This window comes from Musca vetustissima, unplaced genomic scaffold, assembly GCF_032173495.1.
Source record: "Musca vetustissima isolate MV318-11 ecotype Yass unplaced genomic scaffold, APGP_CSIRO_Mvet_v1 utg14552, whole genome shotgun sequence".
In the NCBI taxonomy this organism is placed as follows: domain Eukaryota; kingdom Metazoa; phylum Arthropoda; class Insecta; order Diptera; family Muscidae; genus Musca; species Musca vetustissima.
The window spans coordinates 119934-132619 of record NW_026873610.1 but is presented as its reverse complement, the minus strand read 5'-3'; the positions used below and the strand labels follow the sequence as shown (position 1 = coordinate 132619).

General features: G+C 33.5%; 1 pseudogene; it reads right to left on the bottom strand.

Moving 5' to 3' along the window:
* Positions 1–2083: 2083 nt before the first annotated feature.
* Positions 2084–3214, bottom strand: LOC133326518 (putative nuclease HARBI1; annotated as a pseudogene).
* Between the last annotated feature and the right edge of the window lie 9472 nt (positions 3215–12686).

Sequence of the window (12686 nt, the reverse complement as noted above, 5' to 3'; positions counted from 1 at the left end):
TGTAAACAACAAATAACGTACAAAAATATATCACACAAATAAACAAACAAAACAGATTTTCAATTCTAATAAACAAAGAATTTAGACACAAAACATGTCCATTTCAAAATCTGTGTACGGGTACATGTTACGATGAAAATACAATAATGCGTTTTTCTCTCTTCTAGATGAATAGAAACGATCGATATTTGTTGATTTTTTGATGTGTGAAAGAAAATTGGGATGTCATGTTTATAATGAAAATTAACAGTCCTAAATTTCACTTTGTTTTATTGGTTATTTTTTATGAAAAACAGGAATTTATAATGATTTTGGAAAATGAAAAAAATAGTTTTCTAGAACTACGCTGAAGAACTCGTAAATTTATCTACGCCAATTTTTTGTAGAAATATTTTTCACTATTTAAGAAGCCGAAAATTCATATTTCAGCCACTTCGGATAAAATATGCGGCTAAGATCTTCTAAATACATAAAATGGATAATTTTCTGCAAATATGTGTGTTTAAAACCTCGCAATGCTAAATTACTGTTATTTTGGTGGGTAAATATGGTTAAAACCAGCAAATGCCGAAATTGGGGTTGTGCTGTTATATGGGAGCTATGCCAGAACACGAATATATATCGATATTGTTCTACAAAAATATTGTTTACTCTTCAAGATCTCGCAATGTCAAATTACAGCACGTCGAAATATGTGGTTAAAACCTTAAATATACGGAAAACGGGCGATTCCTGTTATATTATAATATTAAGATCTGTTTCGTAATTTTAACAAACTTACATTTCCAAATTTACTACTATTCAATGGCATATTAAAAAATTGGCGATATATGGGCCATTTTCAAAGAAAAACCTGGGGGGTTACTCTGTATTGCGATGCGTAAGAAAAATTGTAACGCATCGCGTAATTGGTACTCTCTATTTCGTTTTCGTATCTCCTTTCGCATCTACTTTACGCAAATGTGGCATCACCGCACTCTGTAATACGAAAACGTATGTCAAATTCGTTCGTTAAGCGCAAATATCTTGCGTTAACAAAATAGCAAACGCAAGGAAACGAAACATGTAAGTAAGCACAATCAAAGTTTTTATTTATATCTAAATCGTAAATTATTTTAGGGAAAAGCCAAAAATGCTAAACAACTCGCCAACATTTTGTGGACAAAGCTTGCTGATGACCTTAATTTAAATGGACCTCGTGTAATGTATTATATTATTTATATAAAATTTGAAATTACTATGTGTGCATATTTACAGGTTTGGTCCGACCTAAAAACCCACACAAAGGTTAAAATGCGCAGGAATAAAATAAGTATTTCGAGCACGGATGGTGGTGTCTCACAATTTTGCCCGCTTACTCCTATGGAGGAAGAAATTATTAATCTTCTGCATATGGAAGAAGCCGTCAACGGACTGCCAACATCGAGGAGCTTTGGAACAAGTGGCAGTACTAGCGAAGATGTCTCGACAGTGAGCAATATTGTAGAAGAGGTTTTGCTATCGCCCCAAAATGAAATAAGTGAACCAGCGCCCGCGACCAAACGAAAACGCTTGGATGATAGTTTTGAGACAGCGAAACGTTCACGGTTGTCAAACCAAAATGAAAGGAACAAACTTTTAAAAGAACAAGTGGAAACCCAAGTGATCTTACACAAGGAATCCACCAATCTTTTGGGTGATATTAGGAGCTCCATGAAGGAATTAGTAAGATATAGTAGAAAGACGTTGGAACATTTTTCCAAAGAAAATTTTGAATTAAAAAAAGTACAAGCTCCAAAAACAAAAAAATCAATTAGAAAAGCTGGAATTAAAAAAATTTAGAATTAGAAATAAGTAAAACAGTGTGATATGTGACTATATGTGATTCCATATGTTCATATGTATTATTTTTTATTTTTAATATGCCTATAAGGCAATCTATTTTTATATAATGCCTATAAGGCAACCTAGTTTAAGAAAGACTGACTGAATTTTAAAATCTCAAAATCGCCATATAAAAGCTTTAACATTTTATATTATAAGTTTTTTTATAAATACTACAATGAAATAAATCCCTTATGATTTTGTTTATTTTTTATTTTATTTAAATCAAATTGTGTCTAATATTATTCCTTATTTCCTTAGCAATATCTGTTTCTTCGCTGTTGTTCGTATTACTATAAACAGGCACTTCAATTTCATTAAGACTTTCTGGCCCAGCAATTTCGTATCTTGGCAGTTGCGAATTAAATTCTATGCAAATATTGTGCAGGACAGAGCAAACGTTCATTATTTGAACCACACTTTCTGGTGCGTAATGTAACTCTCTGGCTGTTAACAGACACCGAAATCTGCCTTTCAAACACCAAACACTCTTTCAATTACGGACCTTCCTTTGCAAAACTTTTTATTACAACGACATTCAGGCGAATTTTCCGTCGCGTTCCTGTATGGGGTAAGTAACCAGGGTTCCGAATCGCCATTTAGATAATTAAAAATAAGTAAGAAAAAATCATTTAAAATTGCGTTAATTTTGTTACCAATCAGCCAATATCCATTTTCTCCTCTTTCGAAACGTTCTTTTCATTTTTGCTTTGTGTTGGAAAGGGCCCAAACATGTGAATCATGGCTAGCACCGCCATATCGGCAATCTAAATATGTAATTCTCATTTGGTGATCACATATCTAAAAAAGACAAAAAAATGTTTAATAAGCCGCATTCATACATAAAAAAAACTCACCACCATTGCATTCATACTGTGCTTTAATTTTCTGTTGAAGTATAAGTTTTCATTCATGGCCGGTCGAATCATTTGTATGTGAGTGCCAACAACTGCCCCAATCACCCCAGGAATTCCTTTTCCGCAGTTACCTCAAATTGTATGTGCTTGGGGCAAAGTATTCGCTCAATCACCTCGCTCAATCCCCTCGACATAGATTGTTGTGATAATCCTAAAAGATGGTCTTGCCCGATTTGGTGTTGATAACCACCTCGTCCAAGCAATTTCAAAGCCGCGGCCACTTTTATTGGAGTTGGAATTGCTGTGGATCTATTTGGAACGACGAGGTCGTTTTTAATAGCATTTAACACATACATATACGCATCTTTATTGAGACGAAAATTTTTTATAAATCTGAAAAAAAAAATATTTGAAAATGTCACATAATTCGTACTTATATTTTCATACGCGTGGTCACTTAGGGAAAGTATATTTGATCGATCTCGTAAAATCATTCTCATTTTCTTCTAACGATAACGCCACCGAGTCCATAATTATTAATTATTAATTTTTTAAAAATACACTCGTACCGCACAAAAATATGTTTTTATTTACATTTTTGACGTTTTTTGTCATTATTCGTTATTGTTCACATTTTGGTACCAGTGTTGCCCTATTTTTGATTTTATTTGCGATTGCGTTTGCGTCACTGTTACAGAGTACCAAATTGATCTTAACGCATTTAGCTTACGCATCGCACTTGCTTTCGCAACGCAATACAGAGTAACCCACCTGACTCCGAATGCGATGGCGATCAAATTTTTGGTTGATGCGCGCAAAAGCTGTTGAGATTTTAATTTTGGGCATAAGAACTAAATCTTAAAATAACTACGTTAATATATGACTTCCTTCGTAAAATATAAATATATTTATAATAACGCTAATTTTTTAGATAAATTGGTTACATCTCTCTTTCGGCTGAAGTTTTTAAAGTTCTGTTTTCGCGAAAGTTCAAAATCCGTATGAGGTCATTTATTAAAATGGAAATGATCCAAAGAAAATTCAATTAAATCCGCGATATTTTCAAAAAAAAAAAATGCCAAATTTCGTGTTTTTGACAGGCCAGTTCCCCCCATTACTGTAGATGAATTTTCACGCAGAAGTTTTTATTTTATCCGTAACATAGGAAAGCTTACTGATCGCGATTACCATTATGAATCAAATGACAAATATAAAAAAATTACCGGAAAAATCACTCTAAAATTAATTTTTGGAAATTCGTGATTGCTCATTGAAACTAAAAGAAAAATTAAAAAACACTCAAAATCGAGCTTCAAAATGTCACCATCATATAAAGGTAGATCCAAATACATTTCCGAAAAACGATACATCAGAGGCCTACTCCTCATTTTGTAGTCTTTTACTGTAACACGAAGTGTGCGGAGTTTTGTTGGAATTGGCTGAGATTTAGATATAGCTCCCATATATATAGTCATCCGATTTCATGTGAATGATGTACCAAACTCCCAATATTTGTCCGATTGGGACAAAATTTTGCACAGAGTACTGACTGATGTCTGCGAAGTTTTTTTTTTGTCCGATTTTTTGTGAATGATGCACCAAACTCCCAATATTTGTCCTATTGAGACAAAATTTTGCACAGAGTTTTTTTTTTTTAAATCGGTTCAGATTTAGATAGATCTCCTATATATAGTTTCGTCCGATTGAGTAAAATGTTGCATAGCGAATGCTATTGAGAAAAAATAATGCGGGATAAGATTTTTTGATATCGGCTCAGATTTTGATATAGGTCTTATATATATTTTCCTTCGATTTTATGTAAAAGGTGGTTACACGAAATTTGGCAGAGGGTATTAAATTGAATATAGATTGATAACAAAAAACAAATGGTGTATGCAACGGTTACTCAATTAGGTCCATGTGTTTATATGTAGCTCCCATACATAATTTGACTCGATTTCATACAAATGGTACACCAAAGAATCCAAGTCCCATTTGACATGCAATTTTTCATTGATTTCAGAATGGTATGTGTATGGGGTTTTTTAATTGGTTCAAATATTTATCTAGATAGCACATTTAATTTCGTTCTATCTAAAAGATATTGTAGATATTAAAATGTTATTAAAATGTCTTGCATGTACCCAAAGTGGTGAAGGGTATCATATAGTCGGCCCCGTCCGACTTTTTAACTTTCCTTACTGGTTTACATTAATTTGACACATCATCCACGTAAATAAACTTTGGAGTTCAATATAAAGAAAAGTTTGTAACTATTCATTTTTTCTTATGTACTTTAATAATTCCGGAGTTATAAAGAGGTGAACTCTCCCTGTAAAAACATAGATCTACAGTGGCGTGTAAAAGTGTACGTATGTTAGTACATTTTCTACAAAAATATCAATAAAAAAACTGTATGAATGTGTACATGTGTATCGTATATAAAATCATAAAAAAATGGCCAAATCACATTAAAAGTAAAAAGAGTATAGATTGTGGACAAAATATTAAAAATCGCTTAACATTTTGATTTTTTATATACGTGCAACTAAGCACACAATTCCGACCGTCAAACGCGGAGGAGGCTCTGTAATGATATGGGCCTGTATAAGCGCTGCCGAAGTAGATACGATTTATTACCTAAAATTTATAAAGATAATTTTATATGAAGTGCTGATAAAAACTTTAACCTTGGATACTATATATTTACTGTGAGGTTGCAATTCCCTTTGTTTAACAATCGTTATTTTTGTACCCTCTGCCATAGTATGGAGGGTATATTAGTTTTGTTTTTCCGTTTATATTCTTGATCAGCGTAAAATTCTATGACGATTTAAGCATGTCCGTCTAGATCGCCAAAATTTTGCACAGAGTCGCCTTTTGTCTGCAGGCATGTCAAGTTCAAATGGGCTATATCGGTCCACGTTTAGTCATTCTTGAGTGCGGTTTTTAACCGAATTCGCTAAAATTTGGTGCATTGGGTTTTTTTGGGTACCAACTGTCTCCAATAAAAATTACAAAAATATCAGTCCATTTTTCTGGTTGCCCCCATATAAGGGCAACCCCAATTTTGTATTTTGTAGTCGCATACGGCAACAAATCTTCCTACCAACATTTATTAATATTCGCCTCTTTTAGGGGTAGTTCCCATATAACCCATTTTATAAAACTAGTTAGCTGATTAGCTCTGTGTGTAGGGGTTGCCCCCATATTGGCGTATTTTACCTTATTATAGGGTACAGTCGTTACTCGAAATAATCAGTTTTACCCTACGAATTATGGAATTCTAAGACGATTTAGCCATCGGTTGTAATCATCCCGCTTTCTAAGGATATCGTGATAAAAAATCGAAGCCTGACGATAGTGAAACATATCGGCCAGCATTTAGGCATCTCCCCCTATAATTATACCTCATGAAGGAAAGAATTGAGATACAATACTAAAATATTGGGTTCGAAATTGACATATGTCCGTCATTAATTAGGCATAGCCCTCATATAATCAGTAGTTTCATGATTGTATTTTCTAACATGCGTTATTAATATCAGTACACGCTTTGGGGTTTTCATTAAAAAATTACTGAAATTTGTATTTGGTGTACATAATGGTTTAGCTCTGTGTGTAAGTTTGTAGAATTATTTTTCACTTGTTTATATTGAATTCACATAAATATTGTTTATTTTATTGCCTTTATTATACCCTACACAACTATGTTGTCAGGGTATTATAGCTTTGTGCAGCCCCAAGAGTTTGTAACGCCGCGAAATATTGGTCCTAGACCCACCTTTAAGTATACCGATCATCATATCTCGACTAGCTGAGTCGATCTAGACATGTGCGTCCATTCGTCCGTCCATTATAATTTGGAAACACTATACAGGCCACAGTTATGGACCAGTCTTCACGAAATTTTGCATGTAGGATGGGTTCGGCCCAATGAAGACCCCTATTGTTTTTGGTAAAGATCGGTTAATATTTAGGGGATGAAATGGACCAAATACTTAATTTTTGTCGGTTTTTCTGGTCGCTCCAGAGGCCGCAATTATGGCCCAAACATCTCGGATTTCTACATGGAGAAGGGGATTGTTCCAAAGAATAAGCATGCCTATTTTGATAAAGATCGGTCAATATTTAGCGGGTCAAATGGACCCTGACTTTTGTGTGAAAAATGGCAACATGTGTATTCTATAGCGTATATATTTACTCCTGAATGACATAGAGCCGAGAAGTTAATAGTATATCCAAAAGGAGTTGCTGACCTTTAAATTGATGCCAATTATATTGTCGTATGTACTCGGATGCGAGAGTTACACTTAAATATTTACGGGTGCTTAAATATCCAGATATTAGTTAGTAACCCATTACCCCACTAGAGGGCGGAAATATAGCGCTGATCGCTTTGAAATGACCCATGGGTCCTTGTTATGGTCAAGACAATGCCTATAATTTTCGGTGATGATCAGATAATAATATTGGAATGAAGTGGGCCGAAAACTTAATTTTTGTGTTTTTTTCTAAGTCGATCTACAGGCCACAATTGAAAGCTCAACATAACAACATCACCCACGGTAAAGAGAATCTGGACAAGTACAGCCCTCGTCTACTGAATATTAGAAATATTTGTTGATATCTAGTCAGTCTAGAGGGTGCAAATATCGCGAAATATTGCCCAAGCTGAATATAGAACCATAGACAATTAGATTTTCGTCAGACTATACTGCTCCGCTCACTGGTTTTAAGTTAAGATGTTAATATTCACATATAACAAAAGAATCAAATTTAATTCATTGATTAACATGCACTTATGGCATTTTTATTATAAAAAAACCAAGTGGATACTTTTGACGGTATCCAATATTTGCCAAAAATTGGTCGAAAATTACCTAAAAAGAATCAATGCTTGCAATAGTTTGCGTGGGCGTCATTTAATTGACGTAGTTTTCCACGCATAATGTCAACATTTAAACTTTATAATAAAAAATATATACAATGAACAAAATAATTTACACCGCTGGCATAACATGTAAAAGCAATAATTCCATATTTTACAATTACACCGGAAATACAAAAACATCCAGTGGTATGTGATAAATTCGACTTAGCGTTTTTACTCATCGCTGCAATACAAAAAATGAGATAATTGTCTATTTTTATTAAATCGATGTATTTTTACTTATTAAACGAGTCTGTATTAAAATAAAAATTTCTTCAGTAGTGTTGGCGGTTTATTTGGGATACCATTTCTAATTTGTTTTTGCAAAATAGTCAGGCTGAATACCAGTTTGTTGTTTTTATAAAAAACAACTATTTATTAGTGGGGAATGTATGGCATTGTTTTGCCGGGGGGGAAGGCAAGGAAGACTATAGTTTCGGATCACGCCACTGATCCTCATCAGTGAGGCTCCAGCGAAATTCTCAGCTAAGTACTTCGCTTTGTTACAAGAGACATTTGGGTATGAGCGGAACGGCAATAGCTTCTGGAGAGAATATCTCAACAAAAAACTAAGGGAACTGATGAGGATCAGTGGCGTGACCCGAAACTATAGTCTTCCCTGCCTTACCCCTCGGCAAACAATGCCATACATTCCCCACTAATAAACAGTTGTTTTTTATAAAAATTTCTATAAAATGTGGACTTATGTATTTTCACGTTAAGCCAGCGATATTTTTTTTATTAAGCTTAGTTTTGATAAAGGAATGATTTAAGAAAAATAAGATCAAAGTTGTACATATTTTTGATGTAAATGTTTGCATATTTGAGGGGACTGGTGCGGATCTGCTGCTGTGTCAGTTATCAAACTATTTAACGACATTATAAATGTTCTTAATACCAATTATAGCTGTCATTATTATGGGATACAATGTATACGAATGGCTTCGTTTGAACTAGCCGCCAACTTGATTTCGATGGAAAATGCAGTTGAAAAAGTTATTTTTGCTATAATTACTACTGTATGAAGTGATGACGCTTATTTACACATGGATCTAGAGAGCTCCATTTATAACACGTTGTCACCCTTATCGATAGTCTTTTGTTTTAATGCTCCAATTCTTCGTTTTAATTGTTTGCAGCGACTTGGCAAAAAGTAGAAGAATGTGAATAATGAAATGAAACAGTAGTCGTAATACTTAATGGAAACCAAACGTCGAGGATTAATTCTCCAAGCCGCAGAATACAAACAACTCCGAAAAAAGCTGGTAGTCGTTTAGAACATTCATCAAGCCATATAAAAGTATAGCTACAATAATAATTTTTATGGACAGAAGTGGTTATTTTTGAGCGGTAAACATGAATACGAAGTAGACTTACAGTATTTTATTTCATATATAGAACTATGAAATTACACACTCATTCTGACTTCCCCATGAATTTTTGACATATCAAATGGGATATATAGGTACACGTTCTGATTTAGTTCCCCAAATTTGGGTATTTTGAATGTTTTGGTCGCATTTTCAACCGATAGATATCTTATTTCGTTTTCCGAAGTTTGGAAGCGTGATCGACATTTCTGCAAAAAATTTTGTATGTAGGTCCATGTTTTGACATAAAGTTTGATTAAGGTTTCGCTCTATTTCGGCATTTTGAGCGAGTTATCCTATGGGTTTATGGTTTTATATAGCCCCCATATAAACATCCCTTCACATTTTCGGTACTTCAAAGGCTTTAGAGGCATTTTCGCACCCATTTCCCAATATTCGATATAGATCCAAATTTTGATATTATATAAAAGTCCTGCGATATTTTCCCTAGTTTGAAGGTTTCTGCCCCATTATCTCAAGAGGAAAAATATTTTGCTGAATATTTTCGTTGAAGGTTCATGTTTTATTAGTCCCCGTATAAAAAGGATTCGCCTCATATTCGGAATTTTGTAAGTTTTAGCACTGAAGTCTCTACGTTAATGTTAATCGCACAGAATTCAACCTTGGTGTCTGTAATTGTAATTTGGTATTCAATTTTCGAAAACATACAACGAGACAATTTGCCAAAACCTACATTTAGCTGAAGAAATAAACAAAAACTTTATTTTTGTCTGTTTTTCTGGTCGCTCTAAAGACCACAAGAAATTTTACACCAGGAAGGGAATCTGACCAAAGAATAAACATGACTGTTTTTATGAAGATCGATCAATATTTAGCGGGTCAAATCGTATGAAAATGACAAATTCTGAGGCGTATATTTATTCCGAGGGACATAGACCCGAGAAGTATATCCAAGAGGACTTGCTGACCTTTAAATTGATGCCAATTATATTGTTATATGCACTCGGATGTGGGTGTTATACGTAAATATTTAAAGGTACCAATGGCGGAAATGTTGCGCTGATCGCTTTGAAATTTTACATGAAGTTCCGGTTATGGTCAAGGACGACGCCTATAATTTCCGGTGATGTTAAGATTATTTTTAGGGGGTGCAACGTCAGATTTTCTAGTCGCTCTAGAGGTCATTATTATATACAGAACGTCACATATTTTACATTGTGAAGGGGATCAATCCAAATACATGGAACGCCTGTTTAGAGGATGATCTGTCAATATTCCGAGGGCTAAATCAACCAAAAGCTAAAGTGACCAAATTTTTATTTTATGTCGTAAATATTCACATCGGGAAAATAAGATTTGGAAATCCAAATACATGGAACGCCTGTTTAGAGGATGATCTGTCAATATTCCGAGGGCTAAATCAACCAAAAACTAAAGTGACCAAATTTTTATTTTATGTCGTAAATATGGGTTATGGTCAAGGACGACGCCTATAATTTCCGGTGATGTTAAGATTATTTTTAGGGATGCAACGTCAGATTTTCTAGTCGCTCTAGAGGCCATTATTATATACAGAACGTCACATATTTTACATTGCGTAGGGGATCTGTCCAAATACTTAGAACGCCTGTTTAGATGATGATCTGTCAATATTCCGAGGGCCAAATCAACCAAACACTTAAGTGACCAAATTTTTATGTCGTAAATATTCACATCGGAAAAACAAGATTTGGAAATCCAAATACATGGAACGCCTGTTTAGAGGATGATCTGTCAATATTCCGAGGGCTAAATCAACCAAAAACTAAAGTGACCAAATTTTTATTTTATGTCGTAAATATTCACATCGGGAAAATAAGATTTGGAAAGTGAAGCTGTTGACCTGTAATCTGTCTAGAGGGTGCAGGCTTAGAATATAGAACAACAAAAAGTGAAATTTTGTTGGTAGTCGGCCTCGTCCGACTATACTGCCCCCTTACAGTTTTTTTAATTTTTTCGATTTCAGTTGATTTACTTTATGTCACTTTGCCAAAATTTTATGCCAGATGACTTTTAATCCTGCGACCTATATTCCCACCAATATAGGGTGGGAATAGCAGTTAGGTCCACCAAAATATCTTAAATAGGACGGAAATTGTATGTAGGCGCTATGTCAAAACATATATCTTTTTTGCTATGTTGCGAGGAAATCTCTGGAATTAAATTTAAATATTCAAAATTCAAACTAAATTCGCTGAATGGTATAGCGTTGCAATGCGAATTACCCAGAACGATTTTTTTTTTACTAAATCACAAATATGAAAAAAAAATCTTGAAATTGACCATCGCACCAATGTGTTTTCTGTTCTCTTTTGGGACATAAAACCGGTCCAATCGATGACACTTTAATAATATTCACAGAGTTATTTATTGTTTGGGGGCTTCCTTCGTTTGTCGCTCTTGTTGTTGTCGTAAATGTGTGGCATGTATTGTCTGTTTTAGAATATTCATCCATGTTCTCGCATTCAAAATGAAATGAGAATTGAGCAATTAAGACGAGTTAAAGTCGTTATTGTTCAAATTAAAATGATTCATAAATTAAGTGTAGGACGTTAAAATCAATAAACGAATTCAACTGAAAATGGGTTAAATCTGGAAAAAGAAAAAAAAATTGGGCTGCTACTCAATATAATATCTGGGCTATTCATGTCACTGTAATACACAAAAATTTATAATTCGTAAGTCAATTCTAAATTTGGCTTTTTCGCCTTGTCAAATCAAATACCTCGATAATTTGTAAAATTTATTATAATAATTTTGTCAGATTTATATAATATATTATATATTGTGGGACCTCTTCTGTATTATTCATCAAAGTGACTACCAAGGGTTAGGCATGTTTTTCTATCCTCAGTTTATAGTTTTGAATTTGCTATGATATTTTGGATTTCACTGAAAATATTGAAAAATATTTCAAATTCAAAACTATTACCCAAGGTTTATCAGGAAAATGTTTACATTTAAATTCAAATTCATTTACACATTAATTTCCTTATAAACACAAAACGAAATTTATTTCCTAAAATTATGGTGTAAACTTTGACTTTAAATCGTTTTGCATTAATTCATTAACTTATTTGTAACAATCAAGAACAGTAATTAATGAGTTCGTATTGAAATGAAATATTTTACATACTTAAAAAGAATTATGGCAGGGAAAATACTTTCAAAACGTTTACATTTTAATGAGCGAGGGACAGACAATTGGGCATTTTGTCTTGTAATTAAAAGTTAATTAATGATTTGATTTTTTGTACATATTTTCAAATGTGTATGTATATTTACACAAATCAATACCTATGTATACAATGCAACATGTACAGGGATTATTTAGTAGTTGCCGTCTTTTCAGATATCTGGCGATAATTAAATCAACATAATTTGTAAATATTCTTCTGTTAAAATAGTTGGTTTGGTAGGCTTGGTGAAATATGACAGAAAATACAAGGGACGTCCAAAAAATGACCAAATTATAACTTTAAATAACTGAACCTGTCATTAATAAATATTTGGCTATCGTAATAAAAACGACTTTATCGAAACTCCTAAAATCAAGTGTCTCCACTAGTTAGTGGCCAAGTAAATAATTGATCTTATTTAAAAACATGGGAATATTACTCCTAAAACTTCCATATATATTATTATATCATTCGATCATGTTCT